Genomic DNA, 21,021 nt, shown 5'->3' with positions numbered 1-21,021 from the left:
TTCTGGTTCAGAATATTCTAGGAATTCTGATATCATTGCTTCTTTTAAAAATATCATATGGCTAAGATCAAGTGTAAAAATGTCATATGGAATAGTCCATATTATTATTTTTAAAGATTTATTTATTTGTTTGAAAGGCATAGTGACAAAGAAAGAGAGACAGGGAAAGAGAGATCTTTCATCTTCTGGTTCAATTCCCAAATGTCTGCCAACAGCTAGGTCTGAACCAGACCAAAGCCAGGAGCCAGGAACTACATCCTAGTCTCCCACATGGGTAGCAGGGTCCCAGGCACTTGGGCCAACTTCTGATGCCTTCCCAGGTGCATCAGCAGGAAGCTAGATAGGGGACTGGAACTGGCACTACTCTGACATGAGATTCCAGTGTCCCAAGTGGTACCTTGACCTGCTACACCACAATGACAGCCTAAGAAGTAGTAAAAACAGGCTTGATTTGGATATATTGTTTCTGTACTAAGAGGCTATCAGTATTTTTGAAACTATAACCCCTTTAGCCTCCTTTTGCCTAAGATGAATGAGTATTTAGAAAGTTGAAAGCTTTCCCTTCTTTTTGGAATAGACAATGATTTGGACTTTTTAAAAGTGACTTTGCTTTTAAGTGCAATTTTATGTTTCCAGAACAATTAGGCAGAAGGAAAGTTTCCATTACCTCTTCTCTTCCCAACTCCCACAGTTTCCTCTATTATTGACAAACTTGCTTTAGTGTGGTACCTTTTTATACACTAATGAACCTACATTGATACATTATGATTATTAACTAAAGTCCGGTTTTCACTGGTGTCATCCAGTTCTATTGGTTTTGAGAAACGCACAGTGTCATAGATTCACCATTACATTTTCACATGGAAGGGTTTCACCGTCCTAATAACTTCTTGTGCTCCACCTACTCACCCCTCCTTCCTTTCTTCCCAGAAATGCCTGAATGAAATAAATTTACAGAAAGTTGAATCATATTATTCTAATAGCAAAGTCAAATAATGCCAGAAACATGATAAAAACCAACAGGACACAGAAACTCTTTAGCTCTTATTCCACTATGGTGCTTTTCATCACATTAAGCTCCCCTTTTGAACAATACATTGATAAATCTGAATTTCTTTAAATTACCAGGGATCTTATCAATTCTTTTCATCATCTATTTTTGTCTTTAAGTAAGGCTTCCTCCTCCTAAAAGAAATCATATCTGGAATAAGAATGGAAATTCTCTTCCCTCTTTTTGTTCCTCTTTTACTGGACATGAAAAGTACTAAGCTGTTGACTGTGGCTCATTTGTGAGTACAATTAGCCCTTGTCTCCAAGTTACAAAGATAATCTCCTACCCCGTCAGTAACGCTACCATCAGCAGCAGCAGCAACATTAGCAGGAATCTTTATTAAGTAACTGAGTGAGTATGATGTTGTCAGACTTAACCATTCAAGGGGGAGCTATTGGATTGGATCCTTGAGACTTGCCCAGAGCTTTGCCTGCCTGCCCCTACCCCTCCCCACCAGGGGTTTTGGGGACTGAAGAAACCTTTCACATGGTTAGATCCCTGGATACCCTTTTGTCTGATACTGCTGTAGTGCCGTGGATTCGAAACACTTACAAAGGATGATTGAGGAGACATCTTTTCACTCTCCAAGGAACACTTTCCCAGCTCCCCAGCCCCTTGAGCTCCCTAAAGAACAGCTTGCCTAACTCATATAAATATTACCTTCCTTACCTTCCATTGAATCTAACATTTCCTCTACAGCATCGCATTGGCTTTTCTTATTAGTTAAAAAATAAAGCATGTTGAATACATCACCATGGCTACTCCTCTAATTAATAAAAAGACTGTGTTGAGTTTAAAAACAACTAACTAGCTCTTTTCATATCTGAGTGACTTTTAGCAGCTATTATAAATTATTACCTTTGTCTACATCAGAGGTGTCTTATGACTAAAGGCAGAGACGGCCCCCATGATGCTCTTTAACAATGACTCTTATGTTTCTTTTGGTAAACTCATAATGTTAATTACACTCTGCAACAGATGGAGCGCCTTCCATCAAGGACCTCAATGCACCTTACAAATGTGGTGAGTCATCAAAGCCCTTCTATAATGGAGGTAAGTATCCACGGTCACAATTTTATAAAGAAGACAAAGAAGGTGAGTGTTTCTGTTTTTAAAAGTAGAATGTGTTTTAGTCCAAAGGTTTAGTCCTCATTGCAGAAGGAGAATCTCAATGAATATTATTGTGTGAATAAATTAATGAAATGGTTATCAGCAAGACTTGGTTTTCCCCACAGCGAACACCTGGACTATTTTGATTGCTTTGAGGCGTCACAGATGAGTGGATCTCACATTATCTACTGCTAATTATCAATCTTTACAATGATCAGTGTGGAAAATGGCAAGTTGACCATCATGATGATAAAGCAGTTCTAGGAAATGGAAATACCCCACTGTTTTTGCAACATGATACAGAAACATTGAAATTTACTGCTAGAAAATTCCAGAGACTATTTAGCAAGCACTTGCATATTTTAGATGAGAAAACTGAGATCCAATAAGGTTAATAAGCAGCTTGTATGAAATCACTCAGCTTTTAAAACCTTAATTTAATTTTTATGCTCCCTACTGTTTCAGAAAGGGTTTAATTTGGCTTAGTCACTCAGCTGGTTAGTGGCATTGATCACTACAAGCCAGGCTCCTGAACCTAATTCATTCATCTTCCCACTAAATTCCATTTTAAGAAAACTTTCATAATGAGTGTCTTTCTACACCTTAAGCATCATAAAATTTTAGGATGTAAAAGTTGAAAGGAGGTCACTTTTGTTATCCTTTTCATTTTAAAAAATGTTTTTAAAGATTTACTTTATTGTATTGAAAGTTGGAGTGACGGAGAGAGAAGAGCTATCATTCATCCACTAGCTCACTCCTCAAATGGCCTCAACAGCCAGAGCTGGGCTAAGCTAAAGCCAGGGAGCTGGAATTCTATCCAGTTCTCCCCACGTGGCTGGCAGGAGCCCAAGTACTTGAGCCATTTTCATCTGCCTTCCCATGCACATTAGCAGGAAGCTGGATCAGATGTGGAGCAGGTGGGACTTGAACCAGTGTTCTCATATGGGATGCTGATGTCACAAGTGGCAGCTTGGGTCCGTTGTGCTACAATATCAGGCTCCTATCCTTTTCTTTAATTGATGAGGAATCTGATATTCTAGGAGTTTAAGAGTCACCCCAGGTCCCCAAACTCCTCCTCTTTCCCACTGTTGGAGAATCTGGAACTTTTATCTATTAATCAGGATCCTAATAATCAAAACTATCAATATAATTTTATCCTGATTTTTCTGAAATCTTTTTTTACTAAAGACAAATGAAAACTGAATAAGATAATATTAATGATTAGAAATGAAAAAAAATCTCCGAGGCACGTCATTATTTCAGTAGTGATTGCAGTTGCATTCATTTGTTCAATATCTTCTAAACCTGTGAACACAGGTAGTGATGACTTTAATCTACCATAAGGGCACTAAGGTATATCAAGATCCCAAAAGTATTACATTTTCAGAGAATAAACTATCTCCATCAAATTTACAAGGTTGAATCCCTTTATTTATGGTGAAAATTGATAACTACAGGTAAAATGGATGGTAACCCTCAACAAGAATATCTAATTAAAATAGCACATCAATTCTTAACCATTGTTGATAACTAAGAGTTTCTAGTATTTTTATCTATTTCGGGTTTGCATCATCCCATTCTATCATCACAAATCCTTAGTTAAAAGAAGATTCACCAAATTAAACAGAAGAATGCCAAAATGAATTTTAAGATAGTTTTCCTCTTATTTTGTTTCCTCCTATTTTATTTTATTTTTTCCTATAGAAGTTACCACACATGTATACACTGGAGATAATCTAGCCTACTTTCAGAAAAATTCAAAAATGAAAGCATCCATGCTATGTAAATCTTGCAATGTAATAATACTTCCCATTTGTATGGTGTTTTTACTTGAAGATGATGATAAACACCGGCAATTCTTCAGAGATCACTTTGAGCTGGTGAATTGACTCTTGCCATTATGGAGGTGGAGAAGGTAAGGGCTAGGCGCTGGGACAGGAGTTGGGAGGGGACTGGCTGAAGACTTTCCTCAAGTCATAGTTACCAAGTTGTCAAGTACTCCAGTTATATCCCCAACTGTAATGGCAGACAGACTAGACGTAGGGAGGTAGGAGGCTCTGATTCTGTTAGTAGACACCTCTAGATTTGCTTGCTAATATTCATTCTGCTGCCTTCACAGCTTGTTTTCTATACACAAGCAAGCTTACCATATGAAAATCATTCCTGGCTACTATTTGTATAGGACATTAGCCATAGCGCTACCATTGCCCTATTTATCTCTGACAAGTAGGATGAGTCTTGGAATTTGTACTGCAAGTTGAATATTAATAAGACAAGCAGAAATAAGTTGCTCCTTTCCTTTAGAGCCCCAAACTGGTGTTGTGAGCAGGAGAGCTGGATCACATGGTTAGTTAGGCCTAGATGGCCAGTCCTATTGCTCAGTTTCCCAGCCAACTTTCATGGTAACTGAACAGATCACTTTATCACAGTTTGAATTTTCTAAATTCAACTCTCCAGGAGCCAGCATCCTGCATGTTAGTTACTTATTGTTTTACAGAACTATGGAATTTTAGCCTGGTGCTCTTTTTTTTTTTTTTTTAACTTTTTTTCAAGTAAAGATAAGAGTTAGCAATGACACTGAGCATAGACACAAAGCATTTCAAACTCCTTTGAGAGTTTCTATTCTATTTTACTCCTGTATTTTTATGTACAGATGCTGATTTCTGTAGATTTTTTTCTTACCTTCCTCTCTTTGTCTATGCTCTTCACTTCAGTCTAAAAGAGGCAAAGGAACTGAAGAAAAATAGTCCAAGTTTGTATGTAAATGAGGCTTAGAAAGTTGAAATGGGAATCTTAGCCTGCACTTTCTTTTTTCCTTCCCTGCAGCTGACTGATAGATGGCTGGCACTGACAGCTTCAGTTGTTAGAGAAAGACACAGGGATGTTAAAGTGAATTATCCGAACCCCTAAACACTGGTTGCCTAATTAGTAACTGAACGTCTAAGCTCAGGATCTTTCCCTAAGAACTTGACTTCTGGTCAGTTTAACAAACAGGAGGCTGTCTTTGCCAGGTGACATGAACTAAACTTTGTAATACGACAGGGAAAAGAGGGTAAGGCGTAAACCCAGGATTGTTCTTAGGCCGCTGGCATCAACTTCAAATTGTGATGACTGAAGACTATATACTTGTCTGTTGTGCTCTGTAGTTGGAACAAAGCATAGAGAATGATGCAAATGTTCACATAGGGGAATGGAGTCAATCATTAGTAACTTACTTCAAAATGGAATAAGATTCAAATTTGTTTCTAACAATGTAAGCTAAAAAAAAATGCATCGTCCAACCCTCTTGAAAATCACAACTTCTCATAACTATTCTACCAATGATATTAACTTGATCTTTATCATATGGAAGACACGGTCCCAGGTGCTCAGAGACTCCAGAAATGAGAAGCCAAAGGGCTTGTTTTGAGCAGTGTTTACCATGGAAACTGAACAGAGAGCTTGGACTATTTGCACTATTCACTCAATAGTTTGCTTTTACATAGATTCTCATCTTCACTAGAATTTATATTATAAAAGTTCCCATTTACATTTCATTGAATCTCTTTAGCATTCTTGAGTTGGAAGCAATTAAGGTACCCATTTTGTAGACAACAAGCTGAAGTTACTTAGAGGTTAAATGAATATTCAAAGTCAAAGAGCAAGGGTGAGATTTGTCTCCTGTCTGCCCCATTCATTTTCTTTTCACTAAGTTGCCTTGTATGAGTGACTGAGTTTCCTTGCAAAAAGTTGGAAGGCAATGATAATTTTCTTGGGTAAGCTTTCTCTTTTTAAAATATCTTACTATAATATCATTAGGAAGGAAACAAATATATCTCATGCCACTCACCCAGCTTCTCTCTCTTTTTTTTAAGATTTTATTTATTTACTTGGAAGATAGAGTTACAGACAGTGAGAGGAAAAGAGAGAGAGAGAGGTCTTCCATCCACTGGTTCACTCCCCAGATGGTCACAAAGACTGGAGCTGAGCTGATCTGAAACCAGGAGCTTCTTCCTGGTCTCCCACGTGGGTGCAGGAGCCCAAGGACTTGGGCCATCTTCCACTGCTATCCCAGGCAATAGCAGAGAGCTGGATCGGAAGCGGAGCAGCCAGGACTCGAATTGGCACCCATATGGGATGCTGGCGCCACAGGTGAAGGATTAACCTGCTGCACCACAGCACCAGCCCCTGGCTTCTCTATCTTGGTTACCTTCTATACTGATATAAAGTTTTGTAGTTGACAGCATATCACATAAACTATTTTGTGTCCAATAAATGTTGGATGATTTCTGCGTTTAACTGTGTGAATGAACTGTAAAAGAATTTTGCCCCTTCCATGGTACACGTACTCTGTCTTCTATCATTTATTTTATTACATTTCTTATTTTCTGAATTATGTTTTAATTATTGGGGGCTAGAATCCATTATTTATTGTGAATTCCCTCAGCACTTAGCACCATGCACTGAGCAGAGTATGAATTCCACAAACATTTGCTGAGTGAATGTGTGAATTATCACTTCCACCAAAGGAAACACAACATGAAGGCCTTGGTGACAGCAGATTCTCTGCTCACATCCTCTCCTTTCTTCTCTTTCTTCCTTTTTGTTTTTTATTTCCCTGATGGCTCTTGGCTATTTTTTTTTTTTTGCCTTTTTTTTTCTCTCTAGTAGCTTAGCTGGTAATTGAAAGCATAACTTTAAACCCTGTCTCACTTCTTGCTTCCCTGAGTCTCCCTTGTTCCGCACTAGGACTCCATGAAGGCTTACAGGACGAAGAGAGGAAGAGGTGAAAAGTAGCTGATTAATAATGCTTGCCAGTTGTCACAGGCTCTCAAAGGGCCAGGAATTAATCTAAAAACCTTCATCAAGTTATTTACTTCTTTGAATAATCTTGTTAAGCAGATCCAATCAGCAGCCCCAGTTAGCAAAACCAAAGCACAGAATAAAGTATTTGCCTGAGTTCAAGAAGCTCCTAAGTCGTAGAGACAGGATTCAAACCCAGAGCCTCTTGACATAGCCCCAAGGAGTTTCAGGACAGAAGGAGAAAACAAGGAAAGACAACATCAGTGATGTCAGTGATAGCCAACACGTTGGAGAGGCAAGGGCACTAGAGAATGATGTAGAAATCCTATGTCCCAGGATTAACTTTTCTTTCTTCATTTAGCTTCACCTAATGTCTTCAGACTCACTCTTCTAATCTGCTAAATGGGTGTAATTATTCTAGCTTTCCCTTAGGCAGAGTTGTAAATTTATGTGAACACAATCTGAAATGAATTAAGGATAAAGGTCTGTGATTTTGTAAATGAAACCTTTTAATAACTTTTATATACATGGCACAGCACTTTTACCTGCTAGACTCAACAAATTTTCACATAACAAAAGTAATAATTAACTGTATTCAACTGAATAGAGCCATACCATGGGCATTTATTAGACCATATAGATTCTGTATATGTGCAGTTTAATAAAATAGAGAAACTTTTAATTTTATCACAGGCTTATGAAGTTCTTTGATGGAGCTGGATGGAGTCTCAGTTTACTATTGGACATACTTAACCTTATCCAACTAGCTCATGGCACAGTGGAGGGGTAACTACCTCACACACAGTAGTGGGGAAGCTGGTGGTTGGTGGCAGGGTGGGGGTGAATGTATAATCAGAGGGAAGAGCTCCACCTACTGCTCGGCAATGTCACCTCCTACCACACCTCTGGAAGTCAACTCGATACTCAGTGGGTCACATAGTCCATTCACTTTGGAAAATAACATTAGGAACATAATTGCCACCACCTTACACACATGCAAACACACAAACCCACCATTTGCTGACTACTTACTGTTAGCCAGGCAGTTACATTTTTTTTTCTTTGACTCCTAATGACAATCCATCAGCCATGGCTAAGAGGAGAGCCTGAATCCAGGCCACTAGAGCTTAGAGCCCGAACCTTCCATTTTCCAGGTGTGTGGCCTTGAGCAATTGACTTAATCTCCCTGGGCCTTCATTTCCTTATCTGTAAATAGGGTTTATAATAACTTCCACCTCACTGGTGTTACAGGATTTCTTGAATCAATGTTTGTAAAGAATTTACAAGGATGCTTGGCGTGTAATAAGTATTTACGAGATAGATTTTTTTAAGAGATGAGGAATCTGAAGCTTGCAAAAAGTTATCACAGAACTCCAAAGGGGCCATGTCAGGAGCTGAACACTGCCTGCCTGCCTCCCAATTCTCATGCTCTTAGGCACTAAGCAAAGCAGCATTTTAATCTACAACTCTTTGATGAAATCCAACCTAGGGATTCTAAGTCTATGCTAAGAGTCCTTATACACAGGGCAGATGACTTGCTGTTAGAATTACATCAGGTTTAGCCTTTCCCATCATTTTAATTCTTGTCTTGGATTCCTATTTTTGGAATTCCTTAGCTTTATCAAACTGTTGCCCCGAGAATTCTCATGGAAGAATTAGAAATAATGATCCCAGATTATCATGATCATGCAACACATTTGGAATGGCTCACAGAGTTCTCACATCAAGAGTCTATCTCTCTGGATTGTCGAAATCACTAATTCAACTCCTGATACATAGTGACAATCTGTTCACTAAGTTGAAGCTGCTCCTGGGAGTGTCCACAGTTCAGAGAGATCCTAAAGAAAAGACTTGGTGTTTCAGAAAGTATTGAATTGGTTCCAGCTGTTGAGGCAATGACTTTAGAATTGTTGGAAGAATTTGGAATTTGGATTTGGGACACCTTGTTTTGGGCTGACTAATGATGCCTATTTGGGGGAAACAAGTAGTCTAAAGGTGTGGGGAAATAGTGGAGGGAAGTTCTGAGCTCAGTAACTCCAAATCAAAGCTGATTAAGAGACAGAGCCACAGGTGGCCTATAACATAGGGCTTCTTCCCCCGCCCCAACTCTAACAAACCCCCTCCTCCCAGCTCACAGCAATACGTTAAGCCATAATTTAGTGATATGAGAGATGGATAAAATGATTATTTAGAGAAATGAATTATGTGTTACACCATTTTAAGTATGATTGGATCTCTCTATATTTTACATGGGACTTAACAAAATTTGTTGAGTCTCTAGGGAGACACAAAGATAATTAAAGTGTTGGGAAATAGACCAGATGAAGAAAAGTTAAAGGATCGCAGGGAATTTAATTTGGAAAAAAGAAGCAATTAGGAATAACTTAAGTGTTTTCAAGTCTACAGAATGTTATTTATTAAGGGACCAAGTATTTGTTCTTTATTTCCACAGAGATTAGAAATAGAAATGGGCTTAAGTTACCACACACACAAAAAAAGCTGATATTTACACACAAGAAACAACTATTTGATTAAACTCTAGAACTTACGAGGGAGAGAAATTGTGGGTCTTTGCTCCAGGAAATCTTTAAGAATTGAAGAGGTAAGCCCTGGGTAATCTTATGTGGTGTTGGGTTGAGGCAGAAGGCTTAACTGGAATTTCTTTAGGTCTCATCTGGTACTTAACGACCATGATTGCATAAATAGGAATTTGTCCACAAAGCAGGAAGAGAGGCAGACAGAACAATCAGGCATAACCCATGTAGCAATGGAGTCGCTTCTCCTGAGCGAAGATTTTGAAAATCTTAGTTTCGAAGCACAATTACAATGTCAGAGGCAAAATTTTATGAACACGATGGAAGGTTCTCATCAGACATTCACTGTTTTTAGCCATACTAATGGAGTCCACTTGAATAACAAATTGTATACTCATCATTTTCCATTTTGTGGGAATTTGTGACTATTTTTGTGTACCTCAAAAAAAGAAAAACTCACGCTACAGTAAATACAGTATTTTAGATGAACTTGCCCAAAATAGATATAATCTAGTTGATTACTTTGTAGTACTTTCTTTATGGGGATTCTCAAATTGAAATTAGAAACATGTTAGCGTGTGGGAGTGATGCTGAGGTATCTCCCAAGATGTTGAGAGTAAGGTGGTCCTTTTCTAAAATGCTAATTTCCCTTAAAGTTAAATTGAAAATTCTTACACAGTAGACATGACTAGCCATTATATATGAAGATGGAGAGTTTGGGAACAACTGACATTTCAATCAAGGTAAACTGAGAGGGATATCAGAAAGAGGGTCTGGAATCTGATTGTAATTTTGTAACTCGGTATGGGGAAATTTAACCATTTACATCCTCTCCTGTCTTGGAGAAAGTCTGTCTGACAACAACGTTCATTAATATAGAGGCTTAGAAAAGGCCAAGTCGGGCAGGCATTGTGGCACAGGGGGTTAACCCTATGTCCATGACACCAGTTTCCAAATGAGTGCAAGTTTGAGTTCTGGATGCTCCACTTCTGATCCAGCTCTCTGCTAATGTACCTGGGAAAGCAGCAGAGGATGGCCCCTGCCACCCACACAGGAGACCTGGATAGAGTTCCTAGCTCCTGACTTCAACCTGGCCCAGCACTAGCCATTGCAGCCATCTGGGGAGTGAACCAGCAGATGGAAGATTTTCTCTCTCTCCTCTCTCTCTCTCTCTCTCTCTGTTTTTCCCTCTCTTTGTAATGCTGCATTTCAAATAAATAAATCAATCTTTTAAAAAAAGAAAGAAAGAAAAGGCCAAGTCATAGAAGGTAAAATTATCAGGGAGACTTGACAAGGCTGTCCTCTGCTAGCTAAGTGTCACACGCTGTTCCAGATCACCTCTGCCCTCATGTTGATCCCATGCCTGTCCTCACTAAGCAGCTTTTCCTTTTACATGGCTTGGTGACAGGAGAAAGTATATGGGTTTGCCAACTCAGTCATCTCAACCTTCCTGACTTTCTCATGGAAAACCATTTATAGATCAGTGTCTATGAGCTGAATTAATGTAAATCTACTGACAAGAGTTGGCTCACCCATTTGCATGCTGATGTGAAGGACCTAATCTACCAGTTTCAAATCCTGGATATTCATTAAAGTAAATGCTGACAAGTAGGAGTTTGAACATTCTCTCTCTCTTTGTCTCTGTCTCCCCCCCCTTAATAATTGCAATCTTCAAGCTGAAACAAAAATGTGATATTTAACCATTTTCAATCAAGTGACTTTTCTCCAATCCACAGAAATGAGAGCTCCCTCAGTGGCCTTGGAGGGCGGAAGTGAGGAGCCTGGGTTAGGCTTTGGGGGAAGGAGGCAATGAGAGGCTCTAGGGCTGTCTGGCCAGTAGGATAATTCTCCTCTGAGAATGGTGGTGGGATTGATGACTCACAAGTTCAGCAGACACATTTATCAGGATCTTTGTACGTCAAACGTTTTGAAATCTAACAGCTCTGGTATTCCCTTGTTCATAGGAATATAGTAGCAGTTTCCTGTATTGCTTTCCAGTGTTCCAATAGAATGACTACCTAAATGACCGGGAGCTATATGGCACCATGCAACATAAAGCTGTATGAGTACACATGTTGGTTTTAGATAGTAATGGATTTCCTGACTCTTGTACCAGAAGCCTAGTGAATCTCACTACCAGGCTGTCTCTGGTTATGACCTTATCAGATTTCATAAGCTAAACAGGCTTTGGCTGGGGCAGTTTGTGAATGGCACCGGTCCAAGGCAAACCAGGTGCTACAGGAAGTGGAATTGGTGATTCAGGCAGGTGCATTCTTTCTTATGATTCAGACTGACCCACTAACTAATCACAGTGAGTGGGCACTCCGCTCTCAGAGGTGCTTGTGAATAAGATGTAGAGTCAAGGTCTTAATCACGCCTGCTGACGGTGGAGGTTTCACAGAGACTGTCCTATCTAATGCCTTTAGAACTGCAAAATGAGGGATTGATTCTATTGTGGTAATAAAAGTTGTTGGTAATACCACTGTAGCGGTAGTTACGCTGTATGCTCTGCTTCCTATCATGACTCAATACGACAACGTGGAATATGTTATTAGCCATTTTACTTCAGAGCTGGATTCACATTTGGTATATCTTGGGACTTTAACATAATACACATATAAATAAGGTAATGTATTTATTTCCTTATGTATGTTCTCCCTGCAGGATTTCAAAATGACTACCAAATGGAAGCAGTAAATTAATAAGGACACTGAAGCAAGAGAAAATATAACAAAGAAAATAAGGACAGAGTGAGGAAATATATATGTTAATGTATCTGTAGCACACATTAAGAAAAGTACCTATCCCCAAAAGTTATTAGTATTGAAAGAGATAGCCCACAGGAGATGTTTAGTATACTGCCTGAGACATATCAAGCAGTAACTATTATTTTTCAAAGGATTATCATCACATTAATTCCCATAAAATGTATGATTGAATAGACGAGTTCTCAGCTGCCTATTTTCCAAACAGCTTTATTCAGACCCAGTTCGCTTTTTTTAATTTTTCATTTTGTTTTTCATTTCCTCATATTTTATTTTTTTAAACAATCCTATATATTTTTGAAGATTTATTTATGAATTTGAAAGGCAGAGTTAAACACACACACACACACACACAGAGAGAGAGAGAGAGAGAGAGAGAGAGAGAGATCTTCTATCCACGGGTTTACTCCCCAAATAGCCACAACAGCCAGAGCCAGAGCTGGGTTGATCTGAAGCCAGGAGCCAGGAGCTTCTTCCCAGTCTCCCACGTGGTTGCAGGGGCCCAAGCACTTGGACCATCTCCCACTGCTTCCCCAGGCACATTACCAGGGAGCTGGATTGGAAGTGGAGCAGCAGGGTCTTGAACAAGTGCCCATATGGGAAGCTGGTGCTGAAGGCAGCAGCTTTACCTGCTATGCCACAGCGCCGGCCCCACAAATTGAATTTTAAAAGCACAGTTCCTTGAAGATTAGAGAGGGCCTGAGTCCAGCGGGCCTTCAAGCATATGACATCATTCCCAAGTCCCAAAGCAGGTTCCCTCCATGGACACCCTGAAGGGCTTCCGAGGGTTGTAACCTGAGTCCTCCCTTACCTTTATCACTTGCACCTTTTCAAGGGTGTGGTGTGGCTCCTATTTCTTGGTCAATACAGGCATCAGTTAACAATGTAGTCACTCATTTTGTAAGCACCGTGAGTGTGTAAGGAAGCTCTCTGGTTCATCTTCACTCTGCGGTGCCCCTCAATGTCTTGGTTGCCCCTCGATGCCCATGGCCTAGGGAAGATGCCATCTTCCTAGGGCTTTGGTAATGGCCTTGTACAAATTGCAGTCTTCCTGACCTACCCTCTCTGCCTATTTGTCTTTTACAAGGAGCTGCCCCTGATTGAGTGCCATAGGCACAAGCCTCTACTTAGAGTGAAACTTTGATCTTAAAAAAGAGTCTTCATGATGAAATTGCCACTGTTTTAGGCAGGCTCACAGCTCACTATGGGTTTGGGGAAGCCATAATCTCCCAAGGAAAGGGTCAGGGGCTGAGGGAGGGACTCCTCTGTCCTCTCTTCCTTTTTAATTTAAAGATTTTAAAATTAAAGATTTTTCAATTGCTTAGTGGACTATCCAGCACATGCAGTTAACTTGAAAGAGAGAGAGAGAGAGCAAGCTTCCATCCATTATACGTTTACTCCCCAAATGTCTGCAGCAGTCAGCTCTGGGCCAACCCAAAGCCAGGAGCCAGGAACTTCATCCAGGACTCCCATGTGGATGGCCGGGGCCTACATACTTGAGCCATCTTCTGCTGCCTTCCCAGGTGCATTAGTAGGAAGTTGAATTGGAAAAGGAGCAGCCGGTACTCAAACTGGCACTCTGAGAAGGGGTGCCAGCATTGCAAGTGGCTGCTTAACCTGATGTACCACAGTGCCACCCCCTACCTACAGTGTACCTTATAAAACCATTTTATGACATTGGGAGAAAAATTAGAGTCTAATTCTAAGTACTTATATACTGTAAGGAAAGGAAATTATCTTTCAAAGGCATCTTTTTTTTTTTAGTATTTCACATTTTCTTTCCAACAGCTCTTTTTAAAGTGATTAAAGTTTACATGTAATGCAGGTAAATTCAGATCTAGCAGAAGTTCCCATCTGAAAGTAACTCAGGCACATGGGACGATGAGCTTCGTTCACATCTTAGAAATGAGCTCACCGTGCGCTCCTGCAGATTTCCCCACCATCTTTTCTGAGCTTTTTGCCCCCAGCAGACACTGAATTAGGTTGTCATTTGCTCGAATAGCATTCCTAAACTGGACTGATTTGTCCTAGTAAATTCTTTTTTTAAAATATTTATTTATTTATTTGAAAGGCAGAGTTACAGAGAGGCAGAGAGAGAAAGAGAGAGAGACAGAGAGACAGAGAGACAGAGAGAGAGGTCTTCCATCCGTTGGTTCACTCCCCAGATGGCCACAATGGCCAGAGCTGAGCTGATCTGAAGGTAGAAGCCAGGAGCTTTTTCCGAGTCTCCCATGTGGTGTGGGGGCCCAAGCACTGGGGCCCTCTTCCACTGCGATCCCAGGCCATAGCAGAGAGCTGGATGGGAAGTGAAGCAGCCAGGACTCGAACCGGTGCCCATATGGGATGCCGGCACTGCAGGCGGCGATTTTACTTGCCACACCACAGCACCAGCCCCTGTAGTAAATTCTTAACTGAGCAAATTCATAGCTTAAGTTTCAAGCTTTGCTAAAGTGTCCGAGCTGAGTAAGTTTCCTCTTGCTAGGCTCTGGAGTCAGGCTGAGCTCAACTCTCAGCTCAACAAGTGACTAGTTGTGTAACTTAAGCAGGTCATCTCGCCTCTTCAATCCTCCATTTTCTCATCTGTAAACAATATTAATAATAAGGCTGTGGAGATTAGTGCATGTCAACTGCTCAGTAAACTGCTCAGTATGTACAGCGTATGTTAGCTACTACTGTTATTACCATCATCATTATTTCAACATTAACTTCAAAAGTGATTCATTCAGAGTAGGAGTGCAAAAAAATTAAAAGCCACATAAACTTACAAATAAATGTCAAAATTCACTAAAAATGACACAAGTACAAATTAAACACTGATTATTTTTACCCATAAAATTGGAACAAATGATGGAAATGAGAATATTCTATTTGGGCAGAAATACAGGTAAACAGGTAGATATTCTCAGACCTAAGAATAAAACTCTAAGTTGGCACAACCTTTTGGCAGTACAATTCAGAATGAATCAAGGGTTTTAAAAGACTTCACTGTTGTGGACCCTACAACTGGACATGTCCTTTAAGAAGGTAGATAGTCACTGAAGACTGTTAAAGATTTTTATGAAGTAATTATATAATAATGATGATGATGATAATGATAAATGTAAAACTAATGTGTGAAAGTAGATGAATGCTGAAATATACAAAGAGAATATTATAAACTTTTAAAATTATGCTCTTTGGCCGGCGCCGCGGCTCACTTGGCTAATCCTCCTCCTGTGGCGCCAGCACTCCGGGTTCTAGTCCCGGTTGGGGCGCCGGATTCTGCCCCGGTTGCTCCTCTTCCAGGCCAGCTCTCTGCTGTGGCCCGGGAGTGCAGTGGAGGATGGCCCAAGTGCTTGCGCCCTGCACCCGCATGGGAGACCCAGAAGAAGCACCTGGCTCCTGGCTTCAGATCGGCGCAGTGCGCCAACCGTAGCTGCCATTTGAGGGGTGAACCAACGGAAGGAAGACCTATCTCTCTGTATCTCTCTTTCTCTCTCACTGTCTAACTCTGCCTGTCCAAAATAATAATAATAATAATAATAATGCTCTTTAAGAACATGTAAGATTAGGAAAAAGTACTTCTAAGATACTACAAAACTGAAGAGAGTATGTGATCCCACTTTGTTTTTAACTTATATAGTCCTGTGCCACATAATAATGTTTCTACAACAGCATGCTGTACTATGACAATGGTCCCATAAGATTATATTATCTCAGGGCTGGCACTGTGACATAACAGGTAAAGCCACTGCATACAGTGCTGGCATCCCATATGAGTGCCGGTTCGAGTCCTGGCTGTTCCACTTTGATCCAGCTCTCTGCCATGGCCTGGGAAAGCAGTAGAAGCTGGCCCAAGTCCTTGGGCCCCTGTACCCGCATGGGAGACCCAGAAGAAGCTCCTGGCTCCTGGCTCCTGGCTCCTGGTTTCAGATCAGCACAGCTCTTGCCATTGTTGTCAACTGGGGAGTGAACCAGTGAATGGAAAACTCTCCCTTTCTCTCTTCCTCTCCTTTCTTTGTATAACTCTGCCTTTCAAATAAATAAATAAATCTTTAAAAAATTATATTACCTGGTGATGTTGAAGCCATCTCAGTTTGTTCAAATGTACTCTGTGAAGTTTGCACAGTGATGAAATTGCTTAAGAACACATTTCTTTTTTCTTTTTTAAAAATTTTATTTGTTACACAAGTTTCATGCATTTCATATATACAGGTTTGGAACATAGTGATACTTCCCTCCCTCCCCTCCCTCTCGCCCATGCTCCAACCATTCTTCCTCCTCCCTCTCCCATTCCCATTCTTAATTTTTAGAGATCTACTTTCAGTTTACTTAATGATCATAAAGTTAACCCCTACACTAAAGTAAAAGAGTTTAAGAACACATTTATCTGAATATGGCTCCATCATTAAGTAGCATGTAACTCTATCTAACTATCTATTATCTATCAATCATCTATGACATACATGTATCAGTGATGTCTTTCAGATGACAGCATGGGGATAGCCAACAGTCATCTCAAACTTGACCTGTCTACAGCCAAAGTGCTTCTTATTTCCAGCCACCAATCCCTAGATCTATTCCTCCTGTAGCCTTTCTCATCTTGATAAAAAGCAATTCCATCCTTCCTGTTATGAAAGAAAATATCTGAAGGTAAATAAATGAAGGTAAAATCGCTGAGGATTTTTGGTGACTTCTCTTTCATTCCCACAGCCAATCCAATAGTGAATTGATTCTCAGTATTTCAGTCTACTCAAAATCTGACCACCGTCTACTATTTGCAACTATTTCTCTCTCTCATGCTTCCATCACATCCCATCTGGATGACTGCTGAGGGCTCTTACGCGGATCCTCACTTCAAACCCTCCTCCCTCCACACTCTTTTCTGGGTACTACAGTCAGAGTTGGATGGAAGCTTTAAAATATGTCAGATCATGTCACCCTGTGTTCAAAGGCCTCCAAAATCCAAGCCAGAACTGTGTGCTGACAGGCACGGGCTTTTCCTGGAGGGCATTTCTGCTCTCTGAACTCATTCTCTACCACGCTCCTCCAACTTTCACTTTCAGCCACTCCAGCCCAATGTGTTCCCAGTTCCCACCAAACAGCCGCCCTGACCTTCCCACGTGCACTTACCTCCACGGGACATGCTCTACATAGCTGGTGCCTTCACCCCCTTGGAGGGCTGTGTCTCCTGTTATCTCATGCGCATACACATGGTAAAGATGTTTAGTATTACCCCAATATTTCTTTTTTCTTTTTTTTTTAAATAGCACTTGGGATCAAGTGACTTTTTTATGTTTTCTCAGTTAGTATCTTTCTCCCCTGTGGAACGTAAGTTCTTTGGGAGCTGGGGACTTTTTCTTCTAACTTGCCATTGAATCTTCACTTAGAGCAGTGCTTGCTATTATCTTTATAAATACTATGTCTTTTTATCCTTAGAATAACCCTCTTTACAGTTATTATCATTCCATGTACCAATGAGAAAATTGAGGCTGAGAGATTAAGAAACCATCGGAGAATAAACAGGTAGCATGTGCATGACAGATCTGTCTGCTTCCAAGGCCCATACTCTTGTACCTTTTCTAATACTCCACGGTTGCCTCCCAGCTGTGCGATTTGTTTATTTATCCCTACATTTACACACTCCCTCCTTTCAGAAAGGATTTGAAGGAGATGACACTGTTGCTATTGTTATTAAGCTCTGGTTGCTGTCTCCATACTGCTTGTACCCTGGGAGCTGCGGAGGCTGGCATGGGCCACAGCTGGACTGCAAGACAAAGCCCATCCTGTTGCCACAATCTCCCAGCACAGACAGTTCACATTAGCTACTACTGTTATTACAGTCATCATTATTTCAGTCTTAACATTAACTACAAAAAGGATCAATTCAAGAGAGATGAGAGTGTACATTACAAAAACAAAAATTAAAAGGCACATAGACTTATGAGAAATGTCTGAATTCAATAAAAATGAAGTGGATGCAAATTAAACATCGATAGGTGATCTTTTTTACCTATAGAGTCAGAAAATAGTTGAAAACGTTTTTTCTATTTTGGCAAAAGTGAAGTTGTGGGTATTCTCACATCTAGGAGTGAAACTCTACATAAGCATAGCGCTTTGGGAATGCAATTTAATTTGTAGCAAGTATTGCTGGTGTCAACTACCAACAATGGTGAACGTGGCAACAGATCCCAGATGTCCCAGCCAGAGGCAGTGCTGTGGGGTGGTTCCAGGCTTAGCTTGGTGCGTTTAGTTCGGCAACTATCTTTCTACCAGGTGGACTTGGATCTTGAGCTTTCATTAGTCCTGTGATGATTATTTTCTTTAATAAATTTTTTTTGAAAAATATTAAGTACTTGTGTATCATTATGCAGTCTTTGTGAAGATATTAATTTTTAAAGATTTCTTTATTTGATTTGAAAGGAAGAGTTACAGAGGGGCAGAGAGAGAGGACTTCTATTTGCTGGTTCACTCCCCAGATGGCTGCAATGGCTGGAACTGTGCTCCGATCCAAAGCCAGGAACCAGGAGCTTCTTCCTGGTCTCCCATGTGGGTGCAGGGGCCCAAGGACTTGGGCCATCTTCCACTGCTTTCCCAGGTCACAGCAGAGTTGGGTCAGAAGTGGAGTAGCTGGGACTTGAACCTGCATTTATATGGGATGCCGGCACTGCCGGCAGTGGCTTTACCTGCTATGACACAGCGTCGGCCCCTGAAATTAATTTTTAAGAAGGGAGAAGAATGGTAACTAATGTCTGTGGAGCAGCACTTCAAACATATATTTTTTTAAGTTTCAGAAACCCCTGTAAGATCAACTTCATAATTCTTTTTTTCTTATTAGATAAAGAAATTTGAGCACAGGAAATTTATTTACACGGCAGAGTGTAATAATTCTTTTTAACTTTAACATCTACGCTCCTTCTACCATCCTATGGACTCATTCTATGTTTACATATGCAGATACGGATTGGATCTTGATTTTGACAACTATGGTCTTTCTTTTCCCTTAAAGATTTATTTATCTTGTTATTTAAGAGAGAGCGAGAGAATCTTCCATCTGCTGGTTCACTGCCCAAATGCCTGCACATTCAGCGCAGGGCCAGGCTGAAACCAGAGGACAGAAACTCCATCTGGTTCTCTCTGCATGGGTGGTGTGGACAGAACTGCTTGGGACATGATACACTGACTTTTCAGGTGTATTAACAGGGAGCTGGATTGGAAGCCAAGGATGTGGTACCCAAATTAGGCATTCTTGTACGGGATGTGAGTGTTTCAGTCCACTCGCTATGGTCATTCTTAAAAGCACATAGGATAGTTTTGGAATCTGAGACTGCTTAGGAAGATGGCAATATTCCTACCAAGTAAGGAAATGCAGTCTGGTTTACTGAACCTAATAGGATGCTCTGAGTATCTGTGATGTTGATGCATCTGTCTGTGTCTTACCTTGAAATTTGTCTCTACATGTTAAAGAATACCAACATCCTGATGTTCCCCACCAAAATTAACATTAGCAAGCCACTCTGTTCTGTTCAGGAGTATTTAAATATTGACTTGTCTGAGTAACATGGGAGTTAACAAAATGGCTTTCTCAGCTCATTTTCTGATCCCCACTGATACAATTCTATTGCTAAACTGATACTGAGGTTGTAGATTACCAATGCCATCTCACTATCTAGAACGCAATCTCCTAAAAGTTGCTTATCTTTGGGAAGAGTCAAGTTTGCCTGCTGGTATTTAGGGGGCTGTAGAAATAAACGAGTTCCACCAGTGGCAGGAAACTGAGTCATCTCCACGCTCATGCTCACTCTCTGAATGAAGAAGGGCACTGTTCACATAGAAACTGTATCATTTGTCACGTTAAGAACAGACTGATCTTGTTCTAATGCTCTTGCAGAACTCCAGATACGCTTGCAAGAGGAGAACATTTCAGAAATTAATAAAATGAGGTTCCGCCTTAAGGAATGTGACTAATACATCTGAGATGAGTGACTCAAAGCACTCGAAGGGGGAGATACTTGCAGTTTTAGCATGAAACAATTTTCAGCTATTTGAGTTTTTTTTTTTTAAATCATAGTAACTCATTGTTTTCACATTGGACGCATGAGAACATTTCTTTTATGCAGTAGATCAAAAAGAAAAGCAACCATTGGACAGAGACGGACCAAAAGTGTAGTGCCTAAAGGATATCTTAGTAGCATTATCTCATCCAAAGGGCAAACATTTGATGTAGTTGTTTGTATATTGACTTCAATGCATGTTTTTAATCCCATAATAATTGCCCAAGATAGAGCTCGAATGTCCACATTTCCCTGAGTTCTTGGTGCCACTCCCCAGCATATGTGAGTGTGATTCAGCCCATGGACCTGTGGGGACAAGTGTGTGCACTCAGAGGTAAGGGCAGCCCCTCGGAGATGTCTGATGTGTTGGGTGTGAGGAAAGGGTGCTGTTTGTGACTTTCACCAAATTGCCAAGTGCGAATTGCCAACGAGCGTTTTATCACTGAGAACCATAGATTTGGAGAGGGAAGAGATGCCTAACTATTTAGTCAAATCCTTTAGAATGTAGAGGAGCGAGCTGAGTTCCACAGTATTCGCAGCACTCATGGCCCAGGACGTGGTTTCTAACTAAATATTTGTTGAGTGACTGAACAGGTGAATGGATGAATGGAGGAGTGAGTGATAGAATGAGTCTCAGAGAGATTGTGCCAGCACACACCAGGAAAAGAAACCCAAGCGTTTCTTATTTTTCTATTTTCTAGGTCCTGTGAGTTACCTTTTAGGGGTTAATCAAGTTATTTTTCTCT

At 40.5% G+C, this 21,021-nt stretch overlaps 1 long non-coding RNA gene across 1 annotated transcript in view; it reads left to right on the top strand.

The window, feature by feature from the left end:
* Positions 1-2,031: 2,031 nt before the first annotated feature.
* The window catches only part of LOC138843776 (uncharacterized), a 40,510-nt gene continuing 21,520 nt past the window's right edge, over positions 2,032-21,021 (top strand). The window contains exons 1-2 of the long non-coding RNA XR_011378760.2: positions 2,032-2,146; positions 3,998-4,076. This is a non-coding gene — a long non-coding RNA (uncharacterized LOC138843776). The remainder of the gene's footprint in view (positions 2,147-3,997; positions 4,077-21,021) is intronic.

The sequence above is a fragment of the Oryctolagus cuniculus genome, chromosome 9, assembly GCF_051225735.1.
Source record: "Oryctolagus cuniculus isolate XC-2025 breed Fujian yellow rabbit chromosome 9, ASM5122573v1, whole genome shotgun sequence".
NCBI classification, from domain to species: domain Eukaryota; kingdom Metazoa; phylum Chordata; class Mammalia; order Lagomorpha; family Leporidae; genus Oryctolagus; species Oryctolagus cuniculus.
Note: the sequence above shows the minus strand (reverse complement) of the source record. Positions and strands in the feature narration are given on the sequence as shown.